Genomic DNA, 12112 nt, shown 5'->3' on the forward strand with positions numbered 1-12112 from the left:
AGCTAAATTCTACCAGGTCACGTTAAAATATAAATATCTATGGAAAATAAGTCTTAAATTTTGGGAGTTATGAGGAATGCCATCCCAATATAGAATGTGGCCTCTCTATATTTTAGTGATAAGAGCTAAGCAGTAATACAGGGGGTCTTATAAAGGTTCTGTAGAGTGCCTCTGCTCTCTGATTCGCAGGGGTCTCGTGAGCATGAGACCTGAAAAGTAGGAATAGAAGTCATGTGACAGGAAATGTTCCAGTTCTAAATATAAATATAGGGATAGAGATACTAACTTCAAGTATAACAGTTATAACCAGTTGAGCTACATCTACAGGGTCGTGGCAGATAGATAGATGATAGATAGATAGATAGATAGATAGATAGATAGATAGATAGATAAACACACATATTTGTTTGTGATGAAAATTTTCCGTTATTAAAATCGTAACTACTTAAGCTAAATTACAAAGTACATAAAACATATGTAAATATAAATGTGAGTGTATATATAGTGACAGCTAGAGAATAAAATTATTAACTTTTGGTCATGGAACATTATTATCCTTAATGATAACATAACTAGCTATAACTAAGGTCTAAAATATTTTCAAAAATAAGATCTCATATAGTACTCCAATACTTAATCAAAGATGTAAGAGGATGTTAAAACCCCATTTTATAGAAGATAAAGTAAAATAGAGGTTGATTTTTGGATTTGTAATATATTGAGTTCATCATGAATATAAACGGCTGAATCTCACTCCATATTTTTCCATTGGTTTTAAATTGCTTAGCTGTCTGCAATTCTCAAAGCCAATAGATTGTGTACTGAGAAAACAAGATTAAAGGCAGTAAATTACTGCTAAATTAATTTATTCATATTTCTTGTTAGCCTTTTAAAAGCTGAATAGTAAATGAATGAATAAATGAATTGTAAATAAAGCGATGCATAGACCTAGTTTTAGATTCTGGCCAAGATATCAAGACATATTTATAAATGCCCACAGTGCCCTAGGTAGACCCTTTGCTATTTCCTGTGAGGAAACTCCACCTACATTTTATTTTGTTATTTTATTATGGTAACTCAACATAAGGTCTACCTTCCTAAATGTTTAAGTGCTGAATACATTATTCCTGACTCTATTACAATACTACATAGCATATCTCGAGAGCTTATTCATTTCTGACCCTGAGCTCTAAACTGATAAGCTCTATTTTCCTAACAGCACTTAAAAGAATGTAACTGAAAAATAACTGAAGTAACATACTGGCCCTTTTAAAGCCAATCAATATTCCCTATATTACTTGCCAGTCAAGTAATATAGAAAAGAAATGTTGATTTTCTAGTGTGTATAATTACGTCAGCTGAGATGTGTGTGTGTACGTGTGTGTGTACACATAACAAAAACTTGATTTAAGAGAAGTATCAAGAGGGGACTTTTAAAGAATCATAGTTTCCTTTTTCCACAGTCTCTATTTTATGCTGTTCTTATTTCTAATTCCTTAGGGTTATAAATCGGCCAAATGCTATATGGTTAACACAAGTTTACATCATGGAATATGTTGTGTTGTAGGGGAAGAAAGGTGTGATACCTTTTCTTACCCATCACAGGGGTCAGAGCTGACACTCCTGTAAGAAAAGACAGATTAACAAGAGAAAAGCATAACAAATGCATTTATTCAAAATGTTTTCTTGACATATGAGCCTTCTGAAATGAAGACTCAGAGACCTAAGGAAAACTGTCTATTTTCACTCTTAGGTTTGATGAAGAATGGACAGCCATGTGCAAATATGATTGGACAAAAGGGCATGAGCTAAAGGTAACAGACGGAAGTAGAAAGCTCAGCAAGGCTTCCTGTTCGGGTTCGTCTTAGCCCCCCTTGTATGGCATTTCTTCCTCCTGGTTAGGCAGGACCCTTCTGGAATGAGGGTCTTACAATCTACCAGCAAACAAGATAGGCCAGATAATTTCTTTATGGCCAGCTCCTACACAGAGGGGTAGGGGGAGGACAGAGTAATATTTCCAGTTTCTATGGCCTTCCTTGGGGAAGGAAAGGGAGCAGGAAAAGGAAGGGAAAGAGAGAATCAGAAAGAGACTTCACTTCGGAGGCCATTCCAATACCTTCAGCTCAAAGCCCTCAGCAGGCCAAAGCATCACACTTTGGGGTATTGTTTGAGAGCCCCAACAACATGAAAGAACATTTTATTTAAAAGAAGCATTTCCCTGTCTCAAAAATTATAATTAGAGGTATTCATGATTCTGCAATGCAGTTTTGTATTTAGAATATTTCCTGAGAAATACTATCAATCAGTATTTTTAAGTAGGGAACAGAAGAAAGATGTTTCAAGAAATTTTTGTCAATAAAAAGAAGCTAGATTTTGTGATGACATTTAAGGTGTCTCCGAATGACTGAATAATGCCTACTATTTAAAATAAAACATTCTTCTGTGTCATTCTGGACTCTTCTTTGACCTTGAGATGACAGCCATACAATACCAAAATTTTGAACCTTACCAAACATAATACTATCTATCTTACCATGCTGTAATATTTACAGCCACTAAAACTTCCTGCCAGGTGACGGTGAAACAACATTTCTAGCAAACAGATATTAACCCCTTGTCTAATGAGATTAATTTGTTTCCCCGTGAGTTGGAGATATCTGTCTGTAACAATTTCCATTCAGAGGATCTCTGCTTTATCAGAGATGGCAGACAAACATTAAATCAGCCCCTCATCTCTCTTCCTTTTCCCTGACCTGTTTCCTAAGAGGACAAGCCTGGTTGCTGAGCAACAGACTACTCTGAAAAAGCTCCAGCGCTCCACCTTCCTTTGCTAGTAAAAAGCAGGAAGTTGAAAGCTAACCTGAGGCTTGGACACCAAGAAGGAGTTTGGGCTAAGCCACTTTTTCCGAGGCTGGGACAGCATTGCAGTCCATCTTGGAGTCTGGCAGCCAAATAACTGCACAGCTGCAGAATATCAGACACCTTTGTAATAACAGTTACTAAATTAGAGTCAACTGAACATTTTAGAACAAGTGAAATTAACCAGCCCAAGTCTCAGAACACTTAATGAATCAAAAAACACTGTTTAGTCCTACAGCGATATCTTCTGTATTCTCATGTGGCTTAGACTGAGAAGCATGGCAACATCTAATTGACTTATTTTTATCTATCTATTTAGGTATCCATCTATCCATTTATTCATTTATGTTGGGGAGGATTGGGGTTTATTCATAAACACACATATTTTATCAGATGGTTATTTATTAGATTTTCCCTGACTTTAATTGTGCTGTCCTGTGGTTTATATAATTGATTGTAAATTGAAAATTCACCTAGGTTTTCAGGAATGAAGACATTTCATGTTGCTTTCTGTGAACAAAAGAGAATAGTCTTGTTTACATACCCCTAAATTGTTATAATTTTAGCATCACTTCATCATTAGAAGTGAGTTTCCAATTTTTACTTTTTTGATAAAGTTGCTGCTCTGCCCAAACTTTTAAACAAATCAACAGGATTTAATTAAAAATTAACAAGATTCCGTTCACATGTTGTTGATGTATTTTGGAACGTAAATGAGACAAGATTTCATTAAAGATAGCTTTAGTCTCCACTGAAAGTAAAAGATACTGGAGAACCATGCTAAAGTGCTATATTAAAGTAGCTGAAAGAATGAATTATTTCCACTAATATTTACTGAAGTGTGAAGCATCTCTCTGAGTCACTGGAATCAGCCATGACTGAAACTGGCACAGTCTTGCCTTCATGGGGCTTATAGTCTAGTAAACCTGATAGACATTTAAAAAAATTATTATGTGCCTATTTTTCTTCCTGCACTATTTGGGCACCAAGGATAAAACAGTAAAGTAACAGACTTAAGCTTAGCTCTGGGGAGTCTACAGTTTCAGCTGAAAGAGGCAAATTATTAACAAAGGCTTGGGCCAGGCGCGGTGGGTCATGCCTGGAACCCCAGTATTTGGGAGGCCGAGACAGGTGGATCACCTGAAATCAGGACTTCGAGACCAGCCTGACCTACATGGAGAAACCCTGTCTCTATTAAAAATACAAAATTAGCCAGGCATGGTGGCTCATGCCTGTAATCCCACCTACTCGGGAGGCTGAGGCAGGAGAATCCCTTGAACCTAGGAGGCAGAGGTTGCGGTGAGCCGAAATCACTCCACTGCACTACAGCCTAGGTAACAAGAGTGAGACTCCATCTAAAAAAAAAAAAAAAAACGAAGTCTATGGTCATACCACCCTAAACGTGCCTGATCTCATCTGATCTTGGAAGCTAAGCAGGGTCGGGCCTGGTTAGTACTTGAATGGGAGACTGCCTGGGAATACCGGGTGCTGTAATCTTAAAAAGGCTCACTTGTATATTGGTTAGTTGTGACTTGCACCATGAAAATCAGTATATAAAGCAGCTTAAGATGATAGAGAATTAAAGATGACAGTGCAGGTAGAGAAAAGAGACGTAATCAAGGTACTGGTTTTAGAAAGGTCATTTTAGACTTTGACTCCATTTTTGGTGTTTGACCAATGACAGCTTTTAGGTCTCATCTCTTCCATTTTCTCACTTGCTCCATATCTGAGCAGACCACAAAAAGCCAGGTGGGCTCCTTCCTTAAGTTCCAGTGGAAAGTTCCAACTATGTAAGCCCTCACTCAACCTGGGAACCTTCACCTCGCCTACCCTCAAAGCACACTAAAACCCAAAACCCCTGGCCTGTCCCTTCTCTCAGGCCAGCTTCGGAGCCTGTGCTGCCTGCACCAGAAACCCTCCTTAGAAGTAGCACAGCTCTTCATACCTTCACGGTGTGTGTATGATGACATTAGTCTCAACATTTGATCAAATTTGGGGTCAGGGGTTCATCCCACCTTCCATGGGATAATAGTGGAAGCTCTACTTGGATTTTTCCTTTAGGTATAGGAATTTTTAACATTTAGATAATGTGAGCAATGTGGATGAACAGATCCAGTCACTATTTAACAATTACTAGTCAGCTTTTCAGTAGTTACCAATACATTAACATTAAACAAACAAACCTAAGACACAGACAGGTCTAGAATTTCAGCTACACAGAAAGACCTAGAATTTTAGCTAAGATGGTTAGTATGTTCGGAATTCTACCTGCATGCTTCATATTTGTTGTGCTAACTACTTATGTCACTTTAAAATTTTCTTGTTTTTTTTTTACTTTTGTTCCAAGAACTAATCACTCTGAAATTTTCATAAAATGAGAGTAAGTAAATAAACAATTATATTAGCTAATTCAAACAAAACATCCATATAGAATACTCATCCCAGGAGACCCCAGAGAAGAGAGAATAAAACTGCAAATATAAAATATTCCAGACATAAAATATTTCAGACAAGTGCCTAGTGTTTATATTTTGTTTGTCTCTTGAAACTTTTCTCTAGTGAACTTTTACTTCTTCTGCTATATCAAGAAGGAAGCCTAATGTAGGTGCTAATCTATATTTAGCATCTCTCTACAAGGTGTGTGAATCTCCATGTTAACAAGGAAGGCACTCTCTCCAAGCCACTTGGTAGTTAAGAGTGGCATGCAAGAGTGACAGGGCCCACATTCCAGGGAGAAGATGGGCAACAGGGAAGAGAAGAGATGATGAGCAGGGGACCCAGAAGGTAGCGGTGACTCCAGGAACAGGTGACAGTTATATCCAGGGTACACTGTTAGGTGAACAGCAAATATTTGAAACCTAAAGTTCTGAATCTAAAAATCAAGGGTATTTTCCTGAATAATAGCCCATTATATAAAACAAATTGACCTCTTAATCTATAGATGCTGTAAATTGAAGCTATTTCAATAGAAAATACATGGGGTGAGAACGTTTGCTCTGAGGTGAGTATTTCATGCATTTTTTAAAGTGAAATCAAAGTTCTAAAATAAGAACAATAACAGGAAAGAAATGTAGCAGAGCCACTGGGAATTTTTCATAATCCCACATGTAATTGAACAGCATGAATACAAAACCTCTTGCATATTAGCTGTCCCGACATGACTGTCTGGGCACCTTTCAAAAACAAAATGAATATTTCCTATTATCACTTTCCCTTTTATTGCCAATTTCGTTCTGATTTAACAGTTTCATAGTACTTTTTAGGCATCTGAACTGTACCTAGAGCTTTCTTAACTTCAAAGCAAGCTCTGAGCATTACGAGTTCTAAAGAGGTATGAATATTGAAAATCATTATGTCCCCATCCATAATTATTTAATGTATGATAATTGAAAACAGGATTTCACCAGGCTCTCTTGCCTGATTTTACTGATAAGAGTGAACCTATTAGTTTCTTTTCATAATCATGAGTAAAAAGTAACACCCAAATTACATTAATTCCAAAATAGTCTTAAAGAATCTAAAAACAAAATAGGCTCTGGGGTTTTATTTTAACTTGTCACCTGAAGGTAAGAAAACCGATCAGATTATTAACTCAGAATTTCTTATTTGAACTACAATACTATGTTCTTGTACCACTTTAAACCTCATTCATTTTGTTTTTCTTTTGTCTAAACAGAAAAAAGGGAAGCACAGTAAAAATATTTATACACTGTTATCACATCAAGCAAAAAACTATAGGATATACTCCCCTCTCCTTATCAGACTTGCTCACATAGGCAATTACAATCTAAATTCATGTTCACATTATAGGAATTATCCTTCTTTCCACAGTGAAGCCTCTAAGGTGCTTTTGTCTTATGGTTACTTTCTTTGACTCAGAAAATCCTGATGTAGGCTCTCATTCTTCACAATGTCTTTTTCATGAAATGTGAGTGAGGCTTTTAGAAAATAATTAACATTTTATGTTGAAACTTCAATATGTCACTTCATTTTGACCTCAGCAAGGAATTTAAATTATTTTGCTTCTTCCTTTTAGGTAAATATTAACATTATAGAGTCTGATCCTTTTTTTTAAGACAAAGAATTGATTTATTTCACTTGAATTACAAACTTAAATAGTCAGGGTTGGTATTAACGTAGTCTGTGTTCGTCTAGAACAAAGAGAGACATTGGCTATAATGCCTGCTTGAGCACAGTGTATTGTGAGGGTCTTAAAACTCACCATCCTTGTTCTTGTGTCCTTTCTGCTTTCAATGGTGACATCATCTTAGGTGCCTACAGCGTTCCTGTCTACAGCTCTTCAACATCTCTCATCTCCTTGGTTACTTGTTTCCAGACAACTTCACTTCCTGTCTACTTGTTCACCATTTTCCATGGCCCCACACTGAACTCTGCCATAGTGTACTGTTCTTCCCAAGAAATAAGAAACTGTTCTACCTTCCTGTCCTTCAGAGTCTCTCATTCCAGTATTTCAACCACACAAGTTTTTTGTTTGTTTTGTTTCTTTGGTTTTTTTCACCCTTCAGATGGACCTCTGGCTTTTTGACCCATCTGCTATAGCGTTTGATTTTTAGGCTGCATACTCTCAAAAACTTCAGGGCAAAAATTTCCCCCTTTAACGTTGGGTAAATAAAAATGTGACTGAGAAAACTAAATTAGAACAATACTATCAGAGCTAAGAGTGGAAATTAACTTCCTGGCAGTGTTCAGTACGGCTCACCAGTCTTTAGGTTTCTCTCCCCTTCTGAGCACCTGGGTGATCAATAGACATTGAATACGTTATCATGAAATTCTTCATATCTGTAAAGACACACATAGGCATATTTTATACTGAACTATTAATTAAAAGATATTTTGATAACTATTACTATGACTTCTACTATTATAAATTTTATCAATTGTCTATTATTTTACCAATTAAATGAGCTTTGGTTTGTTTGTACAAGACTATCAGATATTACTCTGAACAGAGTTTCCTTTCAGATGGAAAACCTCCACAGTATCTTCACAATCCAAATATCCTCACACTGAGGGCTTCTCTTTATTTTACAATGACCATTTGAAGCAATTATATACACTAAATTTTGACAGCTAATTGAAAGATTATGCATCAATGAGACACACAAACAGGTGTAATGCCATAACTAATACACAGGTTAACACCTCTTTCCAAACAAAAGCTGTTTCGTGAGAATAGTATTTAATAAAGAATGGAAACCCAGTCAGTGTGAGTTTATGTCAGTATGAGATCAAGGACTAGATCCTGCTCCGTAATAACATTTAGTATGCTGAATTTCCATAAACTGCCCTTACCTCACATTTTCTTAGAATATATTCTGAGTAAAGTGACATTTAAATTAAATGAAGCTGCAATGCTTGCAAATAATTTAACATTTTTACAGTATAATCTTGAATAAGATTAGGTACAATACTACTATGGTTGACTAAGTAGAATGCAGAAGAAAACATTGTATGATCATAACTGTAAGAATATTAAGATCAAAGATTTTCTCAAGTAGAAACTCAGAATAGTCATTTTTAGACTTCTTTCTTCTCTTGAGCTAAGGAATCAAAACAAAAAATCTGGAAGTAAAGAAAATTTTTACTAGCAGCTATGGATGCAAGACTGTTTTACTGTGTGTGGGCACAGGGCATCCATGATCAAAGCAGTTGTCTTTCAGCCATAATCATATTCAGCATCTAATATATGTTAAATAATTATTTTAAACTAACTTTGTAAATTAAAGTAGAAAAATATCATCCCAAGTCATCATATGTTTTATTCCATTCCTATGGTATTTTAAACAACTATATTACTGGCTTAAGTATTTCACAATTTAGCATTTCTCCACTTCCATTTTATGTAATAGAAAAATATATCATCTATCAGTATATCCAACTCTAGCAAATCATACCCATGTATCCTCTGGCACTCCAAAACTTTTCATATTTGCATGCACAGAAAAAGAAATATTATATCTCTAATGGAATAACATTTACCTACCCACTTTCAAGTTAGTTAATTTTTATTCTGCCCTCCAAACACACACACACACACACACACACACACACACACACTCCCTGCATAAATACACAAATTAATATGTCAGAAAAAAAGCAACATTTTAAATGTAAACAACTAGCAATGTTGTTCATACCAAAACTATTTCCAAGACCCTTTAGAATTCCTGCAGGACAATTTTGACAGAGATTTAATCTTAATAACATACACAAAGTTGCTACTAAACAATTCATTTTCTAAAAGCAGTGGGAAAGACAGAGAGCTGATGCCTGATATTGCATCACTCCTTGGATCTTAAGCACTTTTCACAATAACTCACCTGCCTATTCTTTATGAACCCATAGTTTCCTTAGAGACATACAAATTTTAATTTTTACCTGACTGAATATCCTTACTTTGTAAATGGAGAAAGAAAAAATATACACATTCACTCACACTGAAAGACTTGTAAAACCTGCTCTCCCCACCAGGTGGCTTGGCAGGGTACAGCCTCCCTCCCAGCTGCTTTCATGGGCTGGTGTTGACTGTGTGTGGCTTTTTCAGGCACACAATGCAAGATGTCAGTGGATCTGCCATTCTGGGACCTGGGGAACAGTGGCCCTTTCCTCAGAGCTCCACTAGTCAGTGCCCCAGTAGAGACTCTGTGTGGAGGCTCCGACCCCACATTTCCATTTTGCACTACGCTGGCAGAGTTTCTCCATGAGAGTTCCACCTCTGCAGCAAACATATGCCTGGACATCCAAGCATTTCCATACATTCTCTGAAATTTTGGCAGAGGTTCCCAAACCTCAATTCTTGACTTCTGCGCACTGGCAGGCTCAACACCACATGGAAGTTGCCAAGGCTTGAGGCTTGCACCCTCTGAAGCTATGGCCCAAGCTCTATGTTGGTCCCTTTCAGCCATGGCTGGAGCAGCTGGGACACAGGGCAGCAAGTGCCTAGGCTGCACACAACACAAGGAAAGTAGGCCTGACCCATGAAATCGCTTTTTCCTCCTAGGTCTCTCAGCCTGTGGTGGGAAGGGCTGCCATGCAGACCTCTGACACGCGTGGATATATCCTCCCCATTGTCTTGGGGATTAACATTTGGTTCCTTGTTACTTATGCAAATTTCTGCAGCCAGTTTGAATTTCTCCTCAGAAGATGGGATTTTATTTTCTAGCACATTGTCAGGCTGCAAATTTTCCCATCTTGTATTCTCTACTCCCCTTATAAAACTTAATGCCTTTAACATCACCTAACTCACCTCTTGAATGTTTTACTGCTTAGAAATTTATTCCACCAGATAACCTAAATCATCTCTCTCAAGTTCAAAGTTCCACAAATCTCTAGGACAGGGGCAAAATGCCACCAGCCTCTTTGCTAAAACATAACATGAGTCACCACAGCTCCAGTTCCCAACAAATTCCTCATTTCCATCTGAGACCACCTCAGCCTGGATTTCATTGTCCATATCATTATCAGCATTTTGGTCAAAATCATTCAACAAGTCTCTAGGGAGCTCCAAACTTTCCCACACTTTCCTGTCTTCTTCCAACCCCTCTAAACTGTTCCAACCTCTGCCTGTTACCCAGTTCCAAAGTCACTTTCATGTATTTGGGTATCTTTTCAGCAACACCCCATTCTACTGGTACCAATTTACTGTATTAGTTTTTTTTTTTTCACACTGCTGATAAAGACATACCCAAGACTGGGCAATTTCCAAAAGAAAGAGTTTTAATGGATTTGCAGTTGCACATGGCTGGGGAGGTCTCACAGTCACAGTGGAAAGCAAGGAGGAGCAAGTCACATCCTACCCGGACGGCAGCAGGCACAGGGAGAGAGATAGTTTGGGGAAACTCCCTATTACAGAACTATCAGATCTCATAAGACTTATTCACTACTATGAGAACAGCATGGGAAAGACCTGCCCCCATGATTCAATTACCTCCCACCAGGTCCCTCCCACAACACATGAGAATTCAAGATGAGATTTGGGTGGGGACACAGACAAACCATAACAACTTTATAATCAAAATCAGGTGTTCATATATGAATGAATTCTGTAAAATGTTTGGAGTTTTCTGAAAACTAAAGCATATATTTATAGATAATAATATCCATCTGTAATAAATGAAGGTACATATATTTTTCCAAATGTATATCGAAATATTAAAATGCATAGATAGAATGAATAAGTTTAACAATAATATTTTTGCTATTGACACTATTTAACTTATAAACACTAATATTTTAGTGGATTTTTTCAATACTTACCAACACTGATCACTTTTGTTTAATATTTGTTGCAATTATTTCCTCCCTATACGTATTATAAAAATATATGCTATTGAACATAATTTTATTTATTGAAGTAATCTTTTCAAGTGATCCAAACAAAAACTATTATATGTAGGCCAATGGTGAATTTTCTATTTCTTTGCATTCTGGGGCCTTAGGAGCCACATTGTGGAAGAATATCGTGTCTCCTTGACAACCAGTCACAGCTTCTGCAATAAGTTATATGTGGCTCCTTGATTAAAGGTAAAAATTATTAATCCCTTTTATTAAACTGTATTTTCTATGACTATTAACCTTTAGATTTATGAAATTCTGTTGACTGTATCAAGTAAAAATTCATTCTTTTATTTATAACATCTTAAATGTCTATATTTTTCTGGCATTTGAAGATTTGTAAAAAAAAAATTCTTTACCTCATTCATAACATTCATGGGTTTATGTACCTAGATTTATTTCTATCCAGTTTTTCTATTCTTTAGCATTTTGAGCCTAAGTTTACACCTGTTTCTATCCATTATACAGCCTTAAAAATTCTGAATAAACTATTTATTGGTTTGTTTTCAAAAATTACACTAGCTCTTTTGGTTGCTACATTATTGTATAGTAGTATCTTAAAGTACCATCTCTGAATCAAAAACACTTTTCTGGCGCTAATGTCAATAGCTATTAAATATTTCACTGCTTAAAAAATCTATAGTGTTTTACCATTTACCAAATGTAAAACTAACTTGACACGTTTTAAAACTGATGCAAATGATGGCATGTCTCCTTAACACAAAACAACTACATCTTTGCCTTTTGTTTTCTAAGCCCTTTTCTTGAGAAAATAACTATCTATGCTATACTCATATAACATCTTGGACTCTGGTTCTTTGTAGAATCCCAAAGACACTTTTAAGAGATTCAAATAAATTATAGGAAGTGAGTTTTTCACTTATATAACCAAAACTAG

At 36.4% G+C, this 12112-nt stretch overlaps 1 pseudogene; it reads left to right on the forward strand.

The window, feature by feature from the left end:
- Window positions 1-4237: 4237 nt before the first annotated feature.
- Window positions 4238-4356, forward strand: LOC118149394 (5S ribosomal RNA; annotated as a pseudogene).
- The last annotated feature ends 7756 nt before the right edge of the window (window positions 4357-12112 follow it).

Source organism: Callithrix jacchus, chromosome 18 (assembly GCF_049354715.1).
Source record: "Callithrix jacchus isolate 240 chromosome 18, calJac240_pri, whole genome shotgun sequence".
Classification (NCBI taxonomy): domain Eukaryota; kingdom Metazoa; phylum Chordata; class Mammalia; order Primates; family Cebidae; genus Callithrix; species Callithrix jacchus.